This window comes from Bos grunniens, chromosome 25, assembly GCF_055505025.1.
Source record: "Bos grunniens cultivar Pamir isolate PY7600 chromosome 25, Bosgru_T2T1.0, whole genome shotgun sequence".
Taxonomy (NCBI): domain Eukaryota; kingdom Metazoa; phylum Chordata; class Mammalia; order Artiodactyla; family Bovidae; genus Bos; species Bos grunniens.
In genome coordinates this window covers 34,477,562-34,499,239 of record NC_141189.1, presented here as the reverse complement: position 1 = coordinate 34,499,239, position 21,678 = coordinate 34,477,562, and positions in this window count along the sequence as shown.

Genomic DNA, 21,678 nt, shown 5'->3' with positions numbered 1-21,678 from the left:
CGAGCAGCCCGGCTCCAGCTCCTTGTTGATAACCATTGGCCTGACTGTAAAGTCTTCAGATGCCATGTTACAGTTTGGGCTTGTATCTCTAATGCAACACAAGAGTATTTTTCATCTACAGATTTTCCACCTTCTCACTAGGGTACTTTCCCTCGAAGAACCAAGTACTGAAGGTGAAATAAAATTCCCATTTGTGAGCAGAGACAAAGGATCTGCCATTGCATCCACTATATACCACTCCGTCCTCTGCCCCATGTCAAGCAAGCTCTAGAGAGCTTTACCAGCAATTGCCCCTCTTTATTTGGAAAGAATCTTAGTATATAATTAACGGAGGTCTGCCAGATGGCTTCAGATCTGCCCTGGTCTACAGTAGGAATGCCAAGCCCACTGAGGTCTGTTACTCTTGGACTTCTTTAAAACTCTAATCATGTGCACAGTGATTCGTCTGCAGTTCTTCGTGGAGACAAGGTATTCTCAGCGCGTACCGCTCAGGGCTGCTTTTCCTCCTAATGAAGTCAGCCAGCCGCTGCCCCTGAACTGCGTGGGCTGCCGCAGCTCGGAGGAGAGGGAGCTGCCTTCCGCCTCAGGACGTGGGAGCATTTGCAAGCTGAAGGCTGGAAAACAGGAATTTGGGACCCCGATCACCCCTGCAGCGCTTAATTGGACCGCCGGCTTCAGAGCCGAACTGTCTCAGGCTAATACCCCTGGACTTCACCAGAGCCTGGCGAGGCAGGCATTAACTCACCTGGGATACAGGTGGAGAAACTGATGCTCAGAGAATCCAAGGTGCAAACTGCAGAGCCAGAATGCAAGCTTGGGCACTTCACTTAGCACAGGGTGTCATGAAGAAATAACTTTGCACTTATTTGTTCAGGGATTTCAGACCCGAAGCCACTCTGTATCCTGCAGAGCACAGTGCCTTGATTCAGGATAAAGACTGAACATCACACAAAGCAAACATCACAGACAAACAGCCCCTGTAAGGAGGTCCTTGACTGAATTCATTCATTTTTCTTTAAACAATTGTAATGTGGTGTCCCTCTCTCTGAAACTCATTAAGAAGAACAGAAGCTCTGGAGAGAGTCCTGTTTGGGTTTGTATCCTGGCTCTGTCTCTCCCAGGCTGTGTTACACAGGGCAAGTGAGTTTACCTCTCTGAGCTTCTGATCTGTTGCCTATGAAATGGGAATAATAACACTCACTTGACGGAAGTGCTTTGCCAGTAAATGAGCCCAGGGGACAGGACATTTGTTTTAGTAACTTTTAATACATATTTGAGGTGGTCATTTAATTCTCCAGTCATGTTTTTTAGGCTCTTACATACTCATTTCAGCACTAACAAGTTTTATTTTCACTTTGATGGTTGAAGAAAGCTGGGCTCAGAGAGGTGAAGCGGCTTGCCTGAAGACACACAGCGGGACGGTGGCATGGCTGGTATTTGAATGCAGAGCAGTCAAACTCCAGGTTTGTCTCTTTCTGAGGTACCTTGATGCCTTCTAGAAGGACTTGAGAATCTGGAATTTTGATTCCAAGTTTTAGAATGTTTTGCAGGGAGGAAAGGGGAGGAGAATATTTTAAATGGATGAGAAGTAGAAGAGGAGAAATCTGTTTTTTTGAAAGTGAGTGCTGCCGGGTCAGAGTTTGAAGAAGCTGATTCTGCTCTGGGTCTGTTATGTCTGGGGTTGTACTCTCTTGAGGCAGTGAGTGCATCACAGCAAATTCTTTTTCTGATGGGAAAGGATTATAAAGCAAGTAAAAAGGACCTGCAAGATGAAAACTATAGTACATATCTCCAGGAATGAAACACTGATATGCAGTGGAGGAAAACAGGTTGAGGTTTTAAATGGCTGGTCTATAGGAACTTATACCCACAATATATGAAGAACTCTTTCAAGTCAATAATTAGAAGATAAACACCCTGATTTGGGGACTTCCCAAGTGGCTTGGTGGTAAATAGCCCAGCTACTGATGTAGGAGACGTGGGTTGGATCTCCGGGTCGGGAAGATCCCCTGGAGAAGGGAATGGCAATCCACTCTAGTATTCTTGCCTGGAAAATCCCATGAACACAGGAGCCTGGCGGGCTATAGCCCATGAGATCGCAAAAGAGTTGGACTTGACTAAACAACAACAACAAACACCTTGATTAAAGAACCCTTATCGATCAATATGAAGAAGATAAACCACTTGATTTAAGAATTGGCATAATATTTAAATAGACATTTCTCCAAAGATGACATACAGGTGGCCAATAAGCACATCAAAAGATACTCAGCATCATCAGCCATCAGGGAACTGCAAATCAGAGCCATGATGAGATACACTTCATACCCATGAGGATGGCTGAAATAAAAAAGGTTAGTAACGAGTGTTGGAGAGGACCTGGAAAAACTAGAATCCCCACACATTGCTGGTAAGGATGTAAAATGATGCAACCACTGTGAAAAATAGTGTTACAGTTTCTTAAAATATAACATACAAGCACTGCCTTATAACCCAGCAATTTCACTGTTTGGTGAATGGAAAACATGTTCATATAAAAACTTGTACATGAATGTTCATAGCAACATTATTCCTACTAATCAAAAAGTGAGAACAACCCAAATGTCCATCAGTGGAAGGAGAGATAAACAGAACATGGTCTAGCCATATGATGGAATATTATTCAGCTGTTAAAAGGAATAAAGTACTGATACTTGTTACAACATGGATGAACCTCAAAACATTTTGCCAGGTGAAAGAAGTCAGGCACAAAAGACCTATTGCTTAATTCCATTTATATTAATTTTTCAGAAAAGGTAAATTTAGGGACAAAAAGTCCATCAGTAGTGGCCTAATGGGTGGGGGTGACGAAGTGGGAGGTGGTGAATGGCCAAATGGGTGTGAGGTTTCTTTTTGGGGTGATGGAAATATTCTAAAATTAGAGTGTGGTTACAACTGCACAATTCTGTAAATATACTGACTATTATTAAATTGTACACTCATAATGGATGAATGACATGGTACATAAGTTAAATATTAACAAAGCTATTAAAAAGAATGATTGGTCTATTACTCCAGCCTGTGAGGGTCAACCATTGAACCCCAAGCAGTGTGACCCTCACTCTCTCGTCCACTACACAACACAGCTTTCCTCCAGTATGGGGGCAATCCTAAACTTACGAGGTCACGGAACTGTTTCTAATGGGGCCCAAGAACCCAACTTGGAAGAGACCAGGAATGAGCAGCCCGCATCTTTGTTGCCATGGAGGCAGCACTCTCAACAGCTCTTCGTGCAGTGTCAGCCACCAGTTGACCCGGTCTCAAGGGGGGACTCCCCTCCCCGATAGCACCTCCAGAGTGATCAAGTCAGCAGTACGTCCAGATTGTCTGCTAGAGTTGTATCACAGTTCCCCCTGTCTGGCCAGCCATTCATCCAGAACAAACTTTGCAGGACCAAGCAGCCAACTAATTAATTGTTACATCAATAAAACTCAGGCTTGTCTGTCTCATGATGAATTACATTGTTAAAATGAACTTAACAGCTGCATCAAATAAAGAAAACAAGGGAAATCAATACAGGAGAGTTTCCTCAGCCCGAGTCAGCACTTCTCACGGACCAGAGGTTGGTGGTGAGACAAGCATTTATCACAAAGCAGAGATGATGTTTACTGGTGGCAAGACCATTGCTAGTTTACATGCAGGATTTTAAAATAAGAAAAGCAGGATACTGGAGACCCACAAGCTGTTTAGAATGTGGTTGGCACAAAGCCCAGACTTTTGTGCCAAGAGTCAGGGAGACCTTGGTTCAAATACTATCTGCACCACTTTCTAGCCATGATCTGCACAAGTCATCTGATGTGGACCTCAGTTTCCCTTACGTGCAAAATGGGGATAATAATAGGACCAAATCTTAATGTTGTTAGGAAGATTAAATGGACTAAATGGAGTAATATTACAGTTCTTGCTAAGTGTGAGTGTGTGCGTGCCAAGTCGCTTCAGTCATGTCTGGCTCTGTGTGACCCCATGGACTGTAGCCTGCCAAGCTCCTCTGTCCAAGGGATTCTCCAGGCAAGAATACTGGAGCAGGTCGCCATGCCCTCCTCCAGGGGATCTTCCTGACCCAGGGATTGAACCCATGTCTCTTAGGTCTCCTGCATTGGCAGGCGGGTTCTTTACCACTCTTGCCAAGTGTGTGTTCAATAAATGTTTGCTATTGGTCATACTATATTTTCCTCCTGTTAAGGTCCCTCCAGAAGCAGAATCCTCACCAATGCCATCCTCCTCCACAACAGGTGACATCGTCAACTGTGCTTTAAATTTACACTTTTTAAAAATTAATTTTTAATTCAATTTAAGGCTGTACATTGTCACCCTGCTTATTTAACTTATATGCAGAGTACATCATGAGAAACACTGGGCTGGAAGAAGCACAAGCTGGAATCAAGATTGCCGGGAGAAATATCAATAACCTCAGACATGCAGATGACACCACCCTTATGGCAGAAAGTGAAGAGGAACTAAAAAGCCTCTTGATGAAAGTGAAAGTGGAGAGTGGAAAAGTTGGCTTAAAGCTCAACATTCAGAAAATAAAGATTATGGCATCTGGTCCCATCACTTCACAGGAAATAGATGGGGAAACAGTGGAAACAGTGGCAGACTTTATTTTTCTGGGCTCCAAAATCACTGCAGATGGTGACTGCAGCCATGAAATTAAAAGACACTTACTCCTTGGAAGGAAAGTTATGACCAACCTAGATAGCATATTCAAAAGCAGAGACATTACTTTGCCAACAAAGGTCTGTCTAGTCAAGGCTATGGTTTTTCCTGTGGTCATGTATGGGTGTGAGAGTTGGACTGTGAAGAAGGCTGAGCACCAAAGAATTGATGCTTTTGAACTGTGGTGTTGGAGAAGACTCTTGAGAGTCCCTTGGACTGCAAGGAGATCCAACCAGTCCATTCTGAAGGAGATCAGCCCTGGGATTTCTTTGGAAGGAATGATGCTAAAGCTGAAACTCCAGTACTTTGGCCACCTCATGCGAAGAGTTGACTCGTTGGAAAAGACTCTGATGCTGGGAGGGATTGGGGGCAGGAGGAGAAGGGGACGACAGAGGATGAGATGGTTGGATGGCATCACTGACTCGATGGACGTGAGTCTGAGTGAACTCTGGGAGTTGGTGATGGACAGGGAGGCCTGACGTGCTGCGATTCATGGGTCGCAAAGAGTCGGACACGACTGAGCGACTGATCTGATCTGATCTATAATTGACTTTAAGTTAATTTTCGTTTAAGGCATGAGGTGCAGGTCGAGAATCCTTTTTTTTCCTTCTTGCATATTCATATCCAGTTGTCCCAACACCATTTGTTGGAAGAATATATTTTTCCATTGAGTGTCTTTTTCACCTTTCCAAAACTCAACTGGATGCCTTTATCTTCGTCTGTTTCTGAACTCTCTACACTCTTCTCTTCCATCAGTCCATGCATGCCAATCCCATACTGCGCTGACTGTTGTGGTTTCTTATAGTAAATCTCAAAACTGGGTGAAGTGATGCCTCTAGTATTATTCCTTGTTTTCAAATTATTTTAGCTGTTCAAGATCTTTTGACTTGCCACATAAATTTTAGATCTGGGTCAAGAGATTTTGAAGCGGAGGTATTTTTTGTTACTACGGATTCAGTTACTTTTATATATCTATATCCACTCAGGTTATCTATTTATCTTGGTGAGTCTGACAGCTTGTAGCTTTTAAGGAATTGGTTTGTTTCATCTAAGCACTCAAATTTATGTATAGAGAGTTGTTTGTAGGGTTCACATCTTAATCTTTTAAGAGCTGCAGGGTCTGTAGTGTTTGCCCCTCATTGCTGAAACTGGTAATTTGTGTCTTTTCACATTTTTTCCTTTTCCAGTCTTTCTGGAGATTTTTCAAATGCATTGATTTTTTTTTTTTTTTCCAAAGAAACCGTAGCTTTTGGTTTCATTTCCTTCCTCCATTTCTGTTCTCAAGTCCATGGATTGCAGGTCTTCTCTTAATCATTTCCTTGTTGAAAGCAAACACAATAACACTGTGCTGTTTGCTTCGAGATAGTCTGCTCGTTTTTTTCACATTTCTTAGAGAGGAGGCTCAGACTGTTGATATAAGGCCCCCCCTTTTTTTTCTTTTTTAAGGTAAGCATTTAATGTTATAAATTTCCCTGTAGGCACTAGTGTATTTCCATCCCACCAATTGTTACACACTGCATCTTATTTTCATTCAGTTCCAGATACCTTCTCCTTTTCCTTGAGATTTCCTCTGGACCTCTTTTAGAATCCCATTTTAGTTTATAAATTGTGCTTTTAAAACAATGGGAGTATATATCTACAAAACAGAAAGGGACTCACAGACTTAGAGAATGAACAAATGGTTGCTGGGCTGCGGGGAAGGATGGGGGAAGGGATAGTTAGTTTAGGATGGACAGGTACACACTGCTATATTTAAAATGTATAACCAACAAGGACCTACTGTACAGCACATGGAACTCTGCTCAGTGTTATGCAACAGCCTGGATGGGAGGGGAGTTTGGGGGAGAATGGATACATGTATATGTATGGCTGAGTCCCTTTGCTGTTCAACTTGAAATTCACATTTTTAATCTGCTATACTCCAATATGGCTTCCATGATAGCTCAGTTGGTAAAGAATCCACCTGCAATGCAGGAGACCCCAGTTCAATTCCTGGGTCGGGAAGGTCTGCTGGAGAAGGGATAGGCTACCCACCCAAGTATTCCTGGGCTTCCCTTGTGTCTCAGCTGGTAAAGAATCTGCCTGCAATGCGGGAGACCTAGGTTCAATCCTGGGTTGGAAAGATCCCTGGGAGAAGGGAAAAGCTACCCACTGCAGTATTTTGGCCTGGAGAATACCATGGACTGTACAGTCCATAGTATCACAAAGAGATACTTCAGTATGGGCAATCCCAGGTGATGCTGGTGGTAAAGAATCTACTTGCCAATGCCGAAGACATAGGGAAGGTAAGTGATTCAGGTTCAGTCCCTGGAGTGGGAAGATCCCCCAGAGAAGGAAATGGTACCTCACTCCAGTATTCTTGCCTGGAGAGTCCCACCGACAGAGAAGCCTGATGGACTACAATCCAGTAGATCACAAAGAGTCAGACACAACTGAAGCCCACATGCATTGGGTATATTCCCCATATTATAAATATGCCCTTGTAGCTTATTGTGTAATAATAGTTTGTACTTCTTAATACTCTACCCCTAAATTGCCCCTTAGTTCATTTCAGTTCAGTTGCTCAATTGTGTCTGACTCTTTGCAACTCCATGGACTGCAGCATGACAGGCTTCCCTGTTCATCACCAACTCCCAGAACTTGCTCAAACTCATGTCCATTGAGTCAGTGATGCCATCCAGACAACTCATCCTCTGTCATCCCCTTCTCCTCCCACCTTCTATTTTTCCCAGCATCAGGGTCTTTTCCAATGAGTCAGTTCTTCGCATCAGGTGGCCAAAGTATTGGAGCTTCAGCTTCAGCATCAGTCCTTCCAATGAAAATTCAGGACTGATTTCCTTTAGGATGGACTGGTTGGATCTCCTTGTAGTCCAAGGGATTCTCAAGAGTTTTCTCCAACATCACAGTTCAAAAGCATCATTTCTTCAGTGCTCAGCTTTCTTTACAGTCCAACTCTCACATCCATGCATGACTACTGTATGTAAATTGCAACTCCTTCTTTATAAATTGGGCTTCCCTGGTGGCTCAGAAGATAAAGAATCTGCCTGCCATGTGGGAGACCCAGGTTTAATCCCTGGGTTGGGAAGATCTCCTGGAGAAGGAAATGGCAACCTACTCTAGTATTCTTGCCTGGAGAATCCCATGGACCAAGCAGCCTGGTAGGTTATAGTCCATGGGGTCACAAAGAGTCATATACGACTAAGTGACTAACACTTTCACTTTATAAATTATGATTTTGACCATATCTCTTGTATAATGCTTTTGGTAATGATTTCTTTAAAAATGCTTAATTTTTCAGCTTATTTAGATTCAATTTTTACCACTTCAAGTGGAATTTGGAAATATCACTGCCTTACAGGTCTTTCCCCCTTCCTCTTTATGTTGATATTCTCTCATGTATGGTTAAGATGGTGAAGAATCTGCCTGCAATGCAGGAGACCCGGGTTTGGTCCTTGGGTGGCGAAGATCCCCTGGAGAAGGGAATGGCTACCCACTCCAGTATGCTTTCCTGGAGAATCCCATGGACAGAGGAGCCTGGCAAGTTATAGTCCATGGGGTCACAAAGAGTTGGACAAGACTGAGTGACTAATATACACACATATTATATTTACACACATCAGAAATCCCACTAGACAATGTTATTACATTTGCTTTTGCTAAATCTATTTTAAAGAACTCAAGAGCAAAAGAGTAGTCTATTATATTTACCCAGATTCTCACCATTTCTGTTGTTCTTCCTTCACTACCAATATTCCAGATTTCTTTTTGCTGTAGTTTCCTTTAGCCCAAAGAGTTTCCTTTAGCATTAGCAATTCTTTTAGAAAAGATCTGCTGGCAATAAATTATCTTATTTTCCCTTGTAGGAGAATGTCTTTATTTTACCTTAATTCTTGTAGGATATTCTCTTTGTACATCAAACTGAGTTTGATGGTTCTTATTTTTGGCACATTAAAAATATTATTCTACTTTTCTTTTGACTTCTATTGTTTCTGATGAGAAATTCATAGACATTTAAGTTGTTCCCTTATAAATAATACACATTTTTCTCCTTTGACCGCATTCAAGATTTTTCTTTGTCTTTAATTTTCTGAAGTTTGACCATGGTATCTGTCTATGAAGTTTTATTCTTTTTGAGGTTCACCAAGCTTGGGTACATTTATGTGTGTGGGGGCTAAGTTTTCAACACTTATTATTTTAAATATATTTTTCCACTCCATACTCTTTCTTTCATTCTTTATGACATGAATATTAACTTTTCAGTATTGGCTCTGAGACTGTGTTTTTTTTAAATCTTTCTTTTTCTTGTTCAGATTGGGTAATTTCGACTGATCTGTCTCAAAGTTCACTGACTGACCTTCCTTATTTTCATTCTGCTATTGTCTCCTTCCAGTGAGCTTGTCTTTTTTTATTATCATATTTTTTCAGTTCTAAAATTTCCATTTGGTTCTTTTCAATATCTTTTGTTTCTTTGTTGAAACTTTTAATTGTTTCATTCATTTCAAGAATGTGTGCCTAATAGAACATTTTTGCCACGGATGCTTTAACATCTTTTTCATGTGTGTGTGCTTAGTCGTGTCCGACTCTTTGCAACCCCATGAACTGTAGCCTGCCAAGCTCCTCTGTCCATGGGATTCTCCAGGCAAGAATGCTGGAGTGGGTAACCATTCCCTTCTCCAGGGGATCTTCCTAACCCAGGGATCGAACAGGGTCTCCTGCATTGCAGGCAGATTCTTTACTATCTGAACTACAAGGGAAGCCCTAGAAATGTCCCTAGAACCCAACTTAAAGGACTGCTCCTGGAGTTCTCTCTGTCTTCACTAATGCTCACATCTTGGTTTGACTCCAAGCTAAGCAACTCCAGAGGAGAAAAACGCTAAATTTATTGATGACTCAGTGGTACTTCCAAATATATAGTCTGTCCTCCAATCTGCTGGCTACTTTTTGCTTTTCAGAGTTCTCAAAACCTGGTTCTTACATTATGCCTGGGCTTTACCACTCTGTTTAGCCAGAGAGGCAAGGTACTGTGTGCTTACCCCATCTTACTTGGAATTGAAAGAGTCTGCCTATTTTTAGAGCAAGGCAATAGTCTCACACACTAGAAATGGCTATGGGCTTATTCATTAAAGTCAGAATGATTCAAATTTGAAACCCTGTTCTTACTTTAAAGATTTGTCCAAATAACATGAAATACATAATATCTCCTTCTAAGAGGGCTTCCATAAGTTAAATAAATTCCTTGAGAGCATACAGCTGGTGATTACCATAAGCAGAATGTGAGCCCAGTTTGTGCTTGTACTAGGGCCCATTTTTCTCCAACATGTGCTGATATCATATAATCATTTTATTACCTGCAAGCATAAAGCTTATGCTCTCCTTTCTCAGATAATGGTGATTGATGGCAGCCCTTTAAGGCTGGAATTGGATCATCAAGTCCCAATACAATTTTGTTCAATAAAACAATAAAAACCTAAGACAATTCATTGCTTTCTGAGCCTTTGTTCTTTCACAGTGATTTGTGAGGGGGATCACCACCTTCTCTGGCTTTCTGCCTTATCCTTTGAAAACACAGCTGCCTTAGAATCCTGACCCGTCACTCCAATTTTGCAGATAACCATTTCGTGAAAGAGAAGGAACTGAAGCTACTCATGCCAAATGCAGTGAACATACTTAAGGAAAACACAATCCATTCTGTACTTGTGAAAATGAGGGACCTGTAGCTGGCAGCTGAGACCCAGAGAAGGACTCAGCTAATTCTATGCCCTTTGCCTCTGGAAGGCATCAGGCCAGTAGTTTGGCTCCTTTTGGAGCCAAAGGATCTGATAAATATCGGTCAGTTTTAGGAGAAAACGTTTAATTCACCCAAGCATCTTCCTGACCCACTGGAATAGCTCAGTGACTTGATACCTTTTCATCTGGTGTCAAAAAAGTCCTATTATATTCAGGCTACAGAGAAAAGAGGGACAAAGATGACTAAGGAACTATGAATGGGAAGCGCTAATGTTATTACAGAACAGAGTGGGGTTCTGAAGTCTTCAGCTGTTATTGAGTTTTAAAATCACAAAGGCAAAGGATAGAGCCCTAAAATAAAATCAGGAGACTGCCTCAGGTTGGATTCTTTTGGTTGGTGGTGTTAGAAACCAACTCAAATTAAGTTAAAAAGTGGAACAAAAATGTATGGGGTGAGGAGGGAGGTGGGAGGGGGGGTTCAGGTTGTGGAGGGGGACACATGTATACCTATGGCTGATTTATGTTGATGTACAGCAAAAACCAGGACAATATTGCAAAGTAATTACCCTCCAATTAAAATAAATAATTTAATAAAAAAAACAGCCTAATAACAATGGAAAAAAATGTATTATCTTAGGTCTCTTCAAATTCTAGGAATTTCACTGGTTTCAGGCACAGCTCCATTAAGGTGCTCAGCAACATCAGGAGTCTCTTTCTACAGACTTTTCTCTCTGTTGGCTTTATTCTCAAGACAACTATCTGCATATTATGGGGGATGGTCACCAGCAGCTCCTGACTCCCACCCTAGCTCTTTAACAACCTTATCAGCAAGATGAAAGTGAAAGTGTTAGTTGTTTGCAACCCCAGGGACTGTAGCCCACCAGGGTCCTCTGTCCATAGAATTCTCCAGACAAGAATACTGGTGTGGGTTGCCATTCCCTTCTCCAGAGGATCTTCCTACCCCAGAGACTGAACCCATGTCTCATGCATTGCAAGCAGATTCCTTACCATCTGAGCCACTGAGGAAGCCCAATCAGAAAGATAGCATGCCTTTCTTAATAATTCCAGAGAAAGTTTTAAGGCAGATTCTCACTGACTCTTATTGACTTAACTTGAGTTATACACCTACTTTTAACCATCACTCTGGTCATGAAGTTGCATTTCTCTCATTGTGTTCTTAGTTGCTCAGTCATATCCAACTCTTAGAGACCCTATGGACTGCAGCCCGCCAGCCTCCTCTGTTCATGGGATTTTTCAGGCAAGAATACTGGAGTGGTTGCCATTTTCTTCTCCAGGGGATCTTCCCGTCCCAGGGATTGAACCCGAGTCTCCTGTGTCTCCTGCATTGCAGGTAGATTCTTTACCCACTGAGCCACAGCCTATATTGTTTGATCATTTTTATAGATACCTAGGAAGGACCAGGCCAATATGAATGCAAATCATATATCTGATAAAGGCTTCATTTAAAAAATATAACTTCCATCTTTAGAGTGGACACTAATCATTTTATTGATAGCTTTTGTACTGATTTTTTCTTCACATTTTTTAAACTGACCAATTAGAACTGAATGCCAGAGGTTGCCAGTCTTTTTCCTTTCTTTCTTTAATTTTATATTAGAATGTTTATATCCCAGCTTGTCCCAAACAGTATTTGAGTCAGGTATGAAAGATATATTCAATATTTCAAGTAGAATAAATTATAACCAATTAATTAAAATATATTCCCAACTGAGGGATTGAACCCAGGTCTCCCACATTGCAGGAAGATTCTTTACTATCTGAGCCACAAGGGATGCCCATAATACTGGAGTGGGTAGTCTATCCCTTCTCCAGGGGATCTTCCCGACCCAGGAATCGAACCAGGGTCTCCTGCATTGCAGGTGGATTCTTTACCAGCTGAGCTACCAGGGAAGCCCCAGTTAATTAAAATGTCCAAACAGAAAACACCCCAACAAGATAAAGAATAAAGGGAGGGAAAACCAGGAGCAAGATTTGTTACACAAAATCTATATACCAAGGAATCCTAGAGGTTTGCTGGAGACTGGCCACAAATTTGCTTCTGTACCTCCTAGCATCTAGAGGAGGCAAAGACAATTAGAGCTTCATGTCTATACATAGAAGCAAACAGTGGTGATGGCCACCAAGCAAGTACAAACGAGTACGAGGCTTCTACAGGAATGACCTCGTCTAATCCTCACAACAAAATGCAAGCCAAGTATTATCTTCTGAGTTTTAAAATGAAAGAGATGCTCAAACTGAGAGCTGAGAGTTAGAAAGTGGTAAGGATGGGGACTTCTCTGGTGGTCCATTGGCTAAGACTCTGTGATCCCAATGCAGGGAACCCAGGTTCAATCCCTGGTCAGGGAACTAGATCCCACATGGTAAAATTAAGAGTTCACAGGCTACAACTCAAGATCCCGCATGATGCATCTAAAACCCAGTGCAGCCAAATAAATAAAAATAAATATTTTTTTTTAATTTTATTTTTAAACTTTACATAATTGTATTAGTTTTGCCAAATATCAAAATGAATCTGCCACAGGTATACATGTGTTCCCCATCCTGAACCCTCCTCCCTCCTCCCTCCCCATACCATCCCTCTGGGTCATCCCAGTGCACTAGCCCCAAGCATCCAGTATCGTGTATCGAACCTGGACTGGCAACTCATTTCTTACATGATATTTTACATGTTTCAATGTCATTCTCCCAAATCTTCCCACCCTCTCCCTCTCCCACAGAGTCCATAAGATTGTTCACTTTAATATTTTAAAAATATTAAAAAAAAAAGAAAGTGGTAAAGATGAAATTCACATCCAGGTCTGGCCTCTCATGGCACTTCTCCACCATCAGCTGCCCTGGAAAAGTATAACTGTCTCTCGTACTGAAAAGCAGAAAGAATTTCTCAGAGGGCTGCTCAGAGGGAGGGCCCTGTATTAAGGAATGAGCGTAGCTGTCAATACCAGCCTTTAAGCAAACACAGAATAGTTTACAGGTTATTTCTCAGCTGGTTCCTAAATGCAAGCAGATGGCGTAGAGCCAAAGTAAAGTTTGGCAAGAAGGCATCCTACAGGGAGAATATCCAAGACATGACAGGTCATCACTATTTTATTCTTTAAACATGCTGATGTAGAAGCACTCCAACAGAGAGACTTCTGGTCCACAGCGCTGTCATGGAGGCCCTGGCAATCTGAGTCCACGTTCTACCTCTGGCATCTGACTAATGAACTCCTGAGAGGTCAGCTCTGCTTCAGTTAACACCTGCCGGGAGGTAATGAGCTGCAGCTTGGACTAAAGTTAATTACCCAGGTTAGAGGCAGAGAGAGGCTGGGCTGAACCCATTTTAGCCAAACACAGAGCTGTCATGAACAGGAGCAAGATGTGCATTTGCAAGGAACCTGCAAAGGGGAAGTAGGAATAGTGGGCTGTGAATGTCAATCAAGCACAACCTTAATTAGGACTGAAACAGCTAAAAAAATTTTTTTCTCATGTACTCCCATAAGTACCAGGAATGCCCATCACCATCTCAGCCTGATCCTAGAACCTGGTACTCTTCAATCATTTACCATTTATTTATGAAACATCCTCGTTGTAGCAGGGCCAGGCTCTGTGAACCAGACTGGATCCTGCTCTTGTGGGGTCTGCTTCTAGGATGTCTGAGCTCTGTCCCTCCACTGGACAGCTGAGGGAAACAACCTCAGGAGAGTGGATGGAGATGAAGGCGTCCCAGCTTCCTGAGTGCCAAACGCTTGACATCCATAAACCTCTAGACCCCAAATTCTGGGGACAAGGGACTAGCCTCCCCATTCTGTTGCTGGGTAGCTAAGGCTGAAATTGGAATCCGGTTCTGTCTGGCTGTAAACCCCAACTCATTCCACAGCATCTCACTGCTCTTTGACTAGACCATCGAGAGAGCTAAAGTCATCCATCCCATTCCTGCATTGGAAATGCCTCTCTGGGACTAATTGTAACGTTTCCCTTTCTTAGGAGAATCTCAAATGAAATACCTTTGCTCCCCTTTGTTATACAAATATGACACGGTACTCATATACCAGCAGCTACTCTTACACCAACCTTGATTATTCAAACCCCTAGTAAGGAGTAGAGATTGAACCAGCAACCTTGATATCAAAATACAATAGAGCATCCAAAATGAGGTCGTCAATATAGCTCAAAGCAAACTCTAGCCCCTGAGGTCTGAATTGGAGGTAAATTACATCATACTCTGCAAGCAACCGAAGAAGTAGATGAGAAGAAGCTCAAGGAAGCAGATAGGAGAAGGGGCAATTGACAGCCCCACCGTGGAGGACACAGAAAAACCTCAAAAAGCAGATGGACCTCAAAAAGCTCATTAGTCCTAAAAGCCAGCCCACTCAGCCCTGGATATTTCCAAAACCTCACAGTATCATTGAACATGATGAAGTTCCCAGAGGTGACTGCGTGCTGAAGAATATTAATAAGTCAGGGTTACCTGGATAGAACATTATTTGTATCAAGGTTCAATGTTAGTAGAACAGGATTTGTATGAGAGAAAATCTTGATTTTTTTTTTCATGCAATTTCCCCTCCTACTGACCAAAATTCTGGTAGATATTTAAAATCATCTTAAGGAAAATGGCCATGAATGCCCATAAACTAACATAATGAATTTCGGTTTTATTTCTTTTGGTATGTCTATGGTCCCAACTAATTGCTTTAAAATACCTCTTTTATTTCCATTTCTCTTGAGATAGGTGCTTAGGGCCATTGATTATGACACTTACAGACTAACAAGGCATCTTCAAAGCAGATCGATGAATGGCATGGTGGTGTCGTAAGCTTTGGAAGGATCAGAGGTCACCTCGGATCCCTTTTGTTACATAAGTTGCCATAGTGATGAGAACTGAGGCTGGAAGAAGACTGGACATTAACAATAACAGGTACCATTTCTAGGGAACTTACAACATGGCAGGCACGATGCTTTCACATTTAACCTTCATGGTCTGCTTTTTGCAGATGAGGAAACCGAGACAAAGAAAATTAAGTAACTTGTACAAAGTCCATGATCTATAGAATGACCTGAATTCAAATCTAGGTGGTCTGGCTCCAGAACTGTTACTGACCCATTAATATCTGCTGCCTGGAAAAGGTGGTGAAGTTCAAAGATGCTTACAAGACGAATGCATAGTTTCCTTTCTAACTCCTGTAACAGGATAAATATTCAGTAAGCCTGTCCCATCTTTTGGAAACCAACGTGGTCTCTTATAAAGTTATCCTGGGACCATGAAGGATAGTCATTAGAGAGTGGCTCCAAGTACACACAATATTTTAAGATGTGAAGAAAAGCTGGATTCTTCCTTCCTGACCTGTTTTGAAGGCAAGAAGCCAGCAAGGCAGAAATCTGTGGGGTTGAGGGAAGGATAAGAGAGAAGAGGACAACAGAAGATGAAATGGTTGGATGGCATCACTGATTCAATGGACATGAATTTGAGCAAACTCTGGGAGACAGTGGAGGGCAGGGGAGCCTGGCATGCTGTAGTTCATGGGGTCGTAAATAGTCTGATATGACTTAGTAGCTGAACAAGAAGAAGAAGAGAGAGAAAAGAATGTGTCTTTTGGTTCCATAATAAGTACCTGTAGACATCCCACAACTATATATAGAAGTTCACAGGTATCATCCTTTTCTATAACACAATATCCAATTATTCAAGATCTGGTCAAAGATAATAAATTACCATTTGACCCAGCCATTCCACATCTCAGTATTTATTGAAAAGAAATAAAAGTGTTATCCAAAGACTTGTAGACACGTGTTCATAACAGCTTCATATGCAACAGACCCGAAGCAGAAACAACCAGCTGGGGTTGTGGAATGAGTGGAAGTGACTGGATAAACACATATGATGCAATGCTGTGTGATAATAAAAGGTAATGAACTTTTGGCACGTCTCTGGTGGTCCAGTGGCTAAGACTCTGAGCTCCCAATGCAGGGGTCTGGGGTTTGATCCCTGCTCAGGAAACTAGATTCTGCATGAGTATGAAAGTGTTAGTCACTTCCATCATATCTGACTCTGACCCCATGGACTGTAGCCCACCGGGCTCCTCTGTCCTTGGGATTCTCCAGGCAAGAATACTGGAGTGGGTTGCCATGTCCTCCTCTGGGGGAATCTTCCTGATCCAGGGATCAAACCCAGGTATCCTGCCTTGGAAGCAGATTCTTTAGCTTCTGAGCCACCAGGGAAGATCCCACATGCCACAGGTAAAACCTAGCACAGCCAGATCAATAAATAAATGTTTTCTTTTAAAAATAAAGGTAATGAACTTTTGATATCTTCAACAACAATGATGAATCTCAAAAATAAATATGCCAAGTGAAAGAAGTCAGACAAAAAAAAAAAAAAGAGCATACATTGTATGATACTGTTGATCTAATATTCTGGAAAATGCAAGCCAACCTATAAAGACAGAAAGCTGACCTGTGCCTTCCAGGGGATGGAAAGGGGTGGGGTGGAGGGAATTGTCAAGGGACAAGAGGAACTTTGGCCGGAGAGTGCTTTCTTAGTTAACTTCTGATGGCGGGAACTACTTGTGCCAGACAAGAAGTCATGAAACCCAGGGGTATGACAGAACTTTAACTCAGAAAGACTAGATTAGAGGAAGGAGACACATAGGAGAAATAAATAGAATAAAACTAAGCAACCGGCTGGGCTTCCCAGGTGGCACACATGGTAAAGAACTCGCCTGCCAATGCAGGAGACATAAGAGGCTCGGGTTCAAGCCCTGGGTTGGAAAGATCCCCTGGAAGAGGGCACAGCAACCCACTCTAGTGTTCTTGCCTGGAGAATCCCATGGACAGAGGATCCTGGCAGGCTCCAGTCTGTAGGGTTGCACAGAGTCGGACACAACTGAAGCGACTTAGCATGCACAAGAGACGGGACAGAAGGCAATGCTGTGACCTGGCTGCAGGTGCTGAAGGTGGGATTAAGCTGGTGGCCATGAGGAACCAGGGGCAAAGACAGAAGTCAAGAAACAGTCAGGTGTGGGCAGTGAGCAGCCCGCCAAGGACTGGAGACTAAGGTGCAGTGGGTGCAAATCGGAAGAGCCCTGTGGTTCAGAAGTTTCCACTGACACTCTTCAGAGCCAGGGAGAGCTAGGTCAGGAGAAGCTCTGGCCAGCAGACATACAGCTTCTGAAAGGAACTTTGCTTTTCCTCTCGACATTGGAATTTCTGTGTCCCTTAACAGGGCAGGGCAAGCTACCCAGGATCACCTGGGCCAGGAGAAAACCAAACGTTACCAGTAAGTCAACCCCCGTGCTCCTCTTTTGGTTAATTCCACAGCCTCTTCATCACTCGGCATTCACAGCTCAGAAATCCCCCCAAAGTCTCCTGCCACTCTCCTGCCTCGGGAGCAATCTGTGTAACAAACACTGCTTTTCTTCCTTGAGAAAGTCTCCTTTGCAAAGTGCTTGTGATGCTACCAGCTACTCCCCAGAAATGAAAGAGACCAAGGGGGCAGGCTGTGTGCATGTGTGCTAAGTCCCTTCAGTCATGTCCCACGCTTTGCGATCCTGTGGCCTGGAGCCCACCAGGCTCCTCTGTCCATGGAATTCTCCAGGTAAGAATACTGGAGCTGGGTAGCCATGCCCTCCCCACTCAGGGATCGAACCTGCATTTCTTATGGCTCCTGCATTGGCAGGTGGGTTCTTTGCCACTAGTACCACCTGGGAAGCCTCGAAGGAGCAGGCTGGGGCCATCCAATACCCGTGGTAACCAACCACTCCCAGGCCCCTTGAAGAGAACAGAAACTCAATATACCTTATGGCCCCACTCCATAGGAAAGAAACTCTCTAGGCGGTTTGCTTTCTAAAGCTACGATGTTACAGAGATGTCTCAATAAAGAAGGGCAACCAGTTCTAATGAAGTGGGGAACTGACGTGGACCTCACATGTGACGGTGGGTTGGGATTGTCAAGTGAAGCCGGGTGACTGTTATGCTTGTTATGTCTACTGCCAGGAAAAGAGTTTGCACTCCTTTCTTGGGTTCTTAGAGCTAGAAAAGATATTTTTAGCATCATCCAGTCAACCATGGACTTGGCCTCAGTCCACAAGGTCGCAAAGAGTCGGACACGACTGAGTGATGGAGGACACAGCCGCACATCCAGAAAGTTGTTGCTCTTTGCTGTTGTTGTTTTTCAGCACTTGGAAATCTTCAAGGCTTTTAAGCCAGAGCGGATTTGGAGTAAAGGGTAGAAAAGAGCCCTTGTTTTCTCTCTGATATCATAGCAAAGCCTCCTCCAGAGAAGTAAAATGGCAACAATTTGGTGGCCAGCATCAAGGGCAGGGCACCTCCATCTGGTTGAAATTGTTTTCCAGCTTATAACCAGAAAATTAGCACATGCTTAGACTGCCTGGGACATAATTCTCTTTAATAATTGGTTTCCCTTGGCACCTCTGAGCAGCTTGTTGGAGAGAAAAATCGAAGGTGCCAAAGGAAAACTGTGGTTTTATGGGTTCTGGCTTCTCAGACATGAGAAAGTGATAAAGGGAGCTAAGACTAGAATAGCTGTTTATCCAATTTACAGAGAAGAAGCTGCAGCCTGCGAAGCTGCCAGAACTACACAGTGGATAAGGAGCCAGGGCTGGGATTTGAACCCCAAATGCTGTGGTCTCCAAATCCAGGGTTTTTTTTTTTTCGGCTACTTAGGAATATTTATTTATTTATTTTTTATTAGGAATTAAAGATTATTGGGAATCTTTATTCCTATTCCTGAGGAATCAGTGTCTAGCCGTGTTGATTTATCTTTGCACACATGTAAACCTGGCCAGTGAGTCTTGAAGTCTAAGTGGACTGGGAGTGGACTATGGGAAAGAGGAGTCCATGGAGAAGAAAGACAGAAAGACATTTACAACCTCTTTTCTGACCATGGGCTGCATTGCCTTTATGTGATGCCTGGAGTTGTAGCAGCCTTCTTGAGGCCATGAGGTAAGAATAAACCCTGCCTGATGATGGCGTTTCAGAAAGGGGAAAAGAACATGAACATTTGTCATTAGGCACCTTAGTTTTTCAACCATGGAGAAACCTAGAAGATCCCCTGTCCTTGGGTGATGGAAAATAGACTAGATCTCTGCTCTATGACTACCAGTAGGATAACTTACAGGAAAACTATAGAAGCCAAAGAATGCCAAGGACTGGCAGGAGCTACTAGAAGCCAGGAGAGAAGCCTGCAACAGATTCTCCTTCAGAGCCTCCCAAGGAAACCAAGCCTACTGACACCTTGACTTTGGGTTTCTTACCTACATTTCTGTTGTTTTAGGGCATCATAATTGTGGTAACTTGTTAGGGGAGCCCAGGAAATGAATACAGAAATCATGACTCAATTGACTCAAAGAGCTGCCATTGTTTTGGTCTGAATTAGGTTACATGTTGGCACCCCATCCAGCTCCTGAGGAATCAAGCCAGATTCTTCTGAGCTTGTCCTTTCTCTGGAAACATCTGCCTCTCAACTCTGAATATTCTAGGAAATGTACAAGAGACCATCATTGTGCTGCAATTCAATAGACTTGAATTCACTCCACTTGAAAAGATTACATCTGTATGTTTGAAAATTCCGTTCAATTGTTGAGCGTGTCTTGGCATCCGTTCTTGCACCGAGCTTAAATTATCTTTATGGTATTATCAAAATTCAACAGTAGCATTAATTGTGCTGGGTCCAACTCTAATGGCTTCAAATAATTATTAGCAATTGCTCATTATCTCTTTTGGAAATCCTAAATATATACCTATTTTTTAAGACATTCAGTCATTGGGGCTGGAAGGGACACAGATTTCCATTCTTGGGCTAACATAAAACAGGGCATTATTCAGGAAAGTTAAAGTCTGTGGGTGGGTGAATGCCAATTTGGAATATTGATTATTTTGATGGATAGGCTAAGCCTTGTTGGTATATCAAGCCTCAACTTCAGATGTGAGGCTCAAACTAAGATGTGGGGTGTGAAGAAGAAACTGTTTCACTTTGTTCTCTTAGTCATCTAAGTCTCTCTCTTACCACTCCTTTCTCAGATCCCCATCATCTTGTATTAATACCTTAAAACATTTGAGTGATCTTGACTGGTCTGAGTCTATGGTTGGTTGACCAGTTGGCTGGGGCTGGCAGATCTAGGATAACCTCACTCATATGTCTGGTTGTTGGCTGGGGTGGAGGGTGAACGGGCCACATGTCATCCATCATTCAGCAAGCTGGCTTGGCCTTGTTCACATGGCACCTGGTAAGTTTCCAAGAACAAGAATGGAACACACAAGACATCCTGAGACCTCAGCTGGGAACCAGCAGAGTTAATCCCACCACACCCTAGTGACTAAAGAGAATGCTGGGGCCAGACCATATTTATGGACTTTATGGATTGTCAACCAATCAATTTCTACTTTTTTAGAAGAAAAGATTTATTTATTTTTTAATTTTTGTTGCTGTGTGTGGGTGGGAGTGGAGAAGCAGACCTTCCCCTCTTGATCAGAGAAACTTCAAGGCCGTATTGCAAAGTTATGGATGCCAGGAGTGGTGAAGACTTGGAGACACTTTTGAACTCAATCTAGCATACATGTGTGTTGTAGATGAAGAAATCATAGGACTTCCCTGATGGCTCAGTGGTTAAGAATCTGCCTGCCAGTGCAGGGGACACAGGTTCTATCCCTGGTCCAGGAAGATCCCACATGCCTCAGAGTAACTAAACCTGTATGCCACAGCTATTGAGCCTGTGTTCTAGAGTCTACACTCTGCAAAAAGAGAAGCCACCACAATGAAAAGCTTGTGTACTGCCACGAAGAGTAGCTTGTGTTCATGGCAACTAGAGAAAGCCTGCACACACAACAAAGAACCAGCCCAGCAAAAAAAAATAAATAAATCTTTTTTTTTTTAAAGTAGAAATTTCAAAAAAAAAAAAAATTCCAGAGCTCAAGCGTGGGAACACTACATCATCAATGGGCACGCTACTTCCTTTTACCAGTCCCCGTGGGCAGTATCAAGCTTCCCTGGTGGCTCAGTGATAAAGAATCAGCCTGCAATGCAGGAGCCGGGGGGGGGGGGGTGGGGGACATGGGTTTGATCTCTGGGTCAGGAAGATCCCCTAGATGAGGGCATAGCAACCCATTCCAGATTCTTGCCTGGGAAGTCCCATGGACTGAGAAGCCTGGTGGGCTACAGTCCACTGTGTCACAAAGAGTCAGACATGAACTGAAGCAACTTAGGTTCTAAAAGAGCCAAACATGACTGAAGCAACTTAGCAC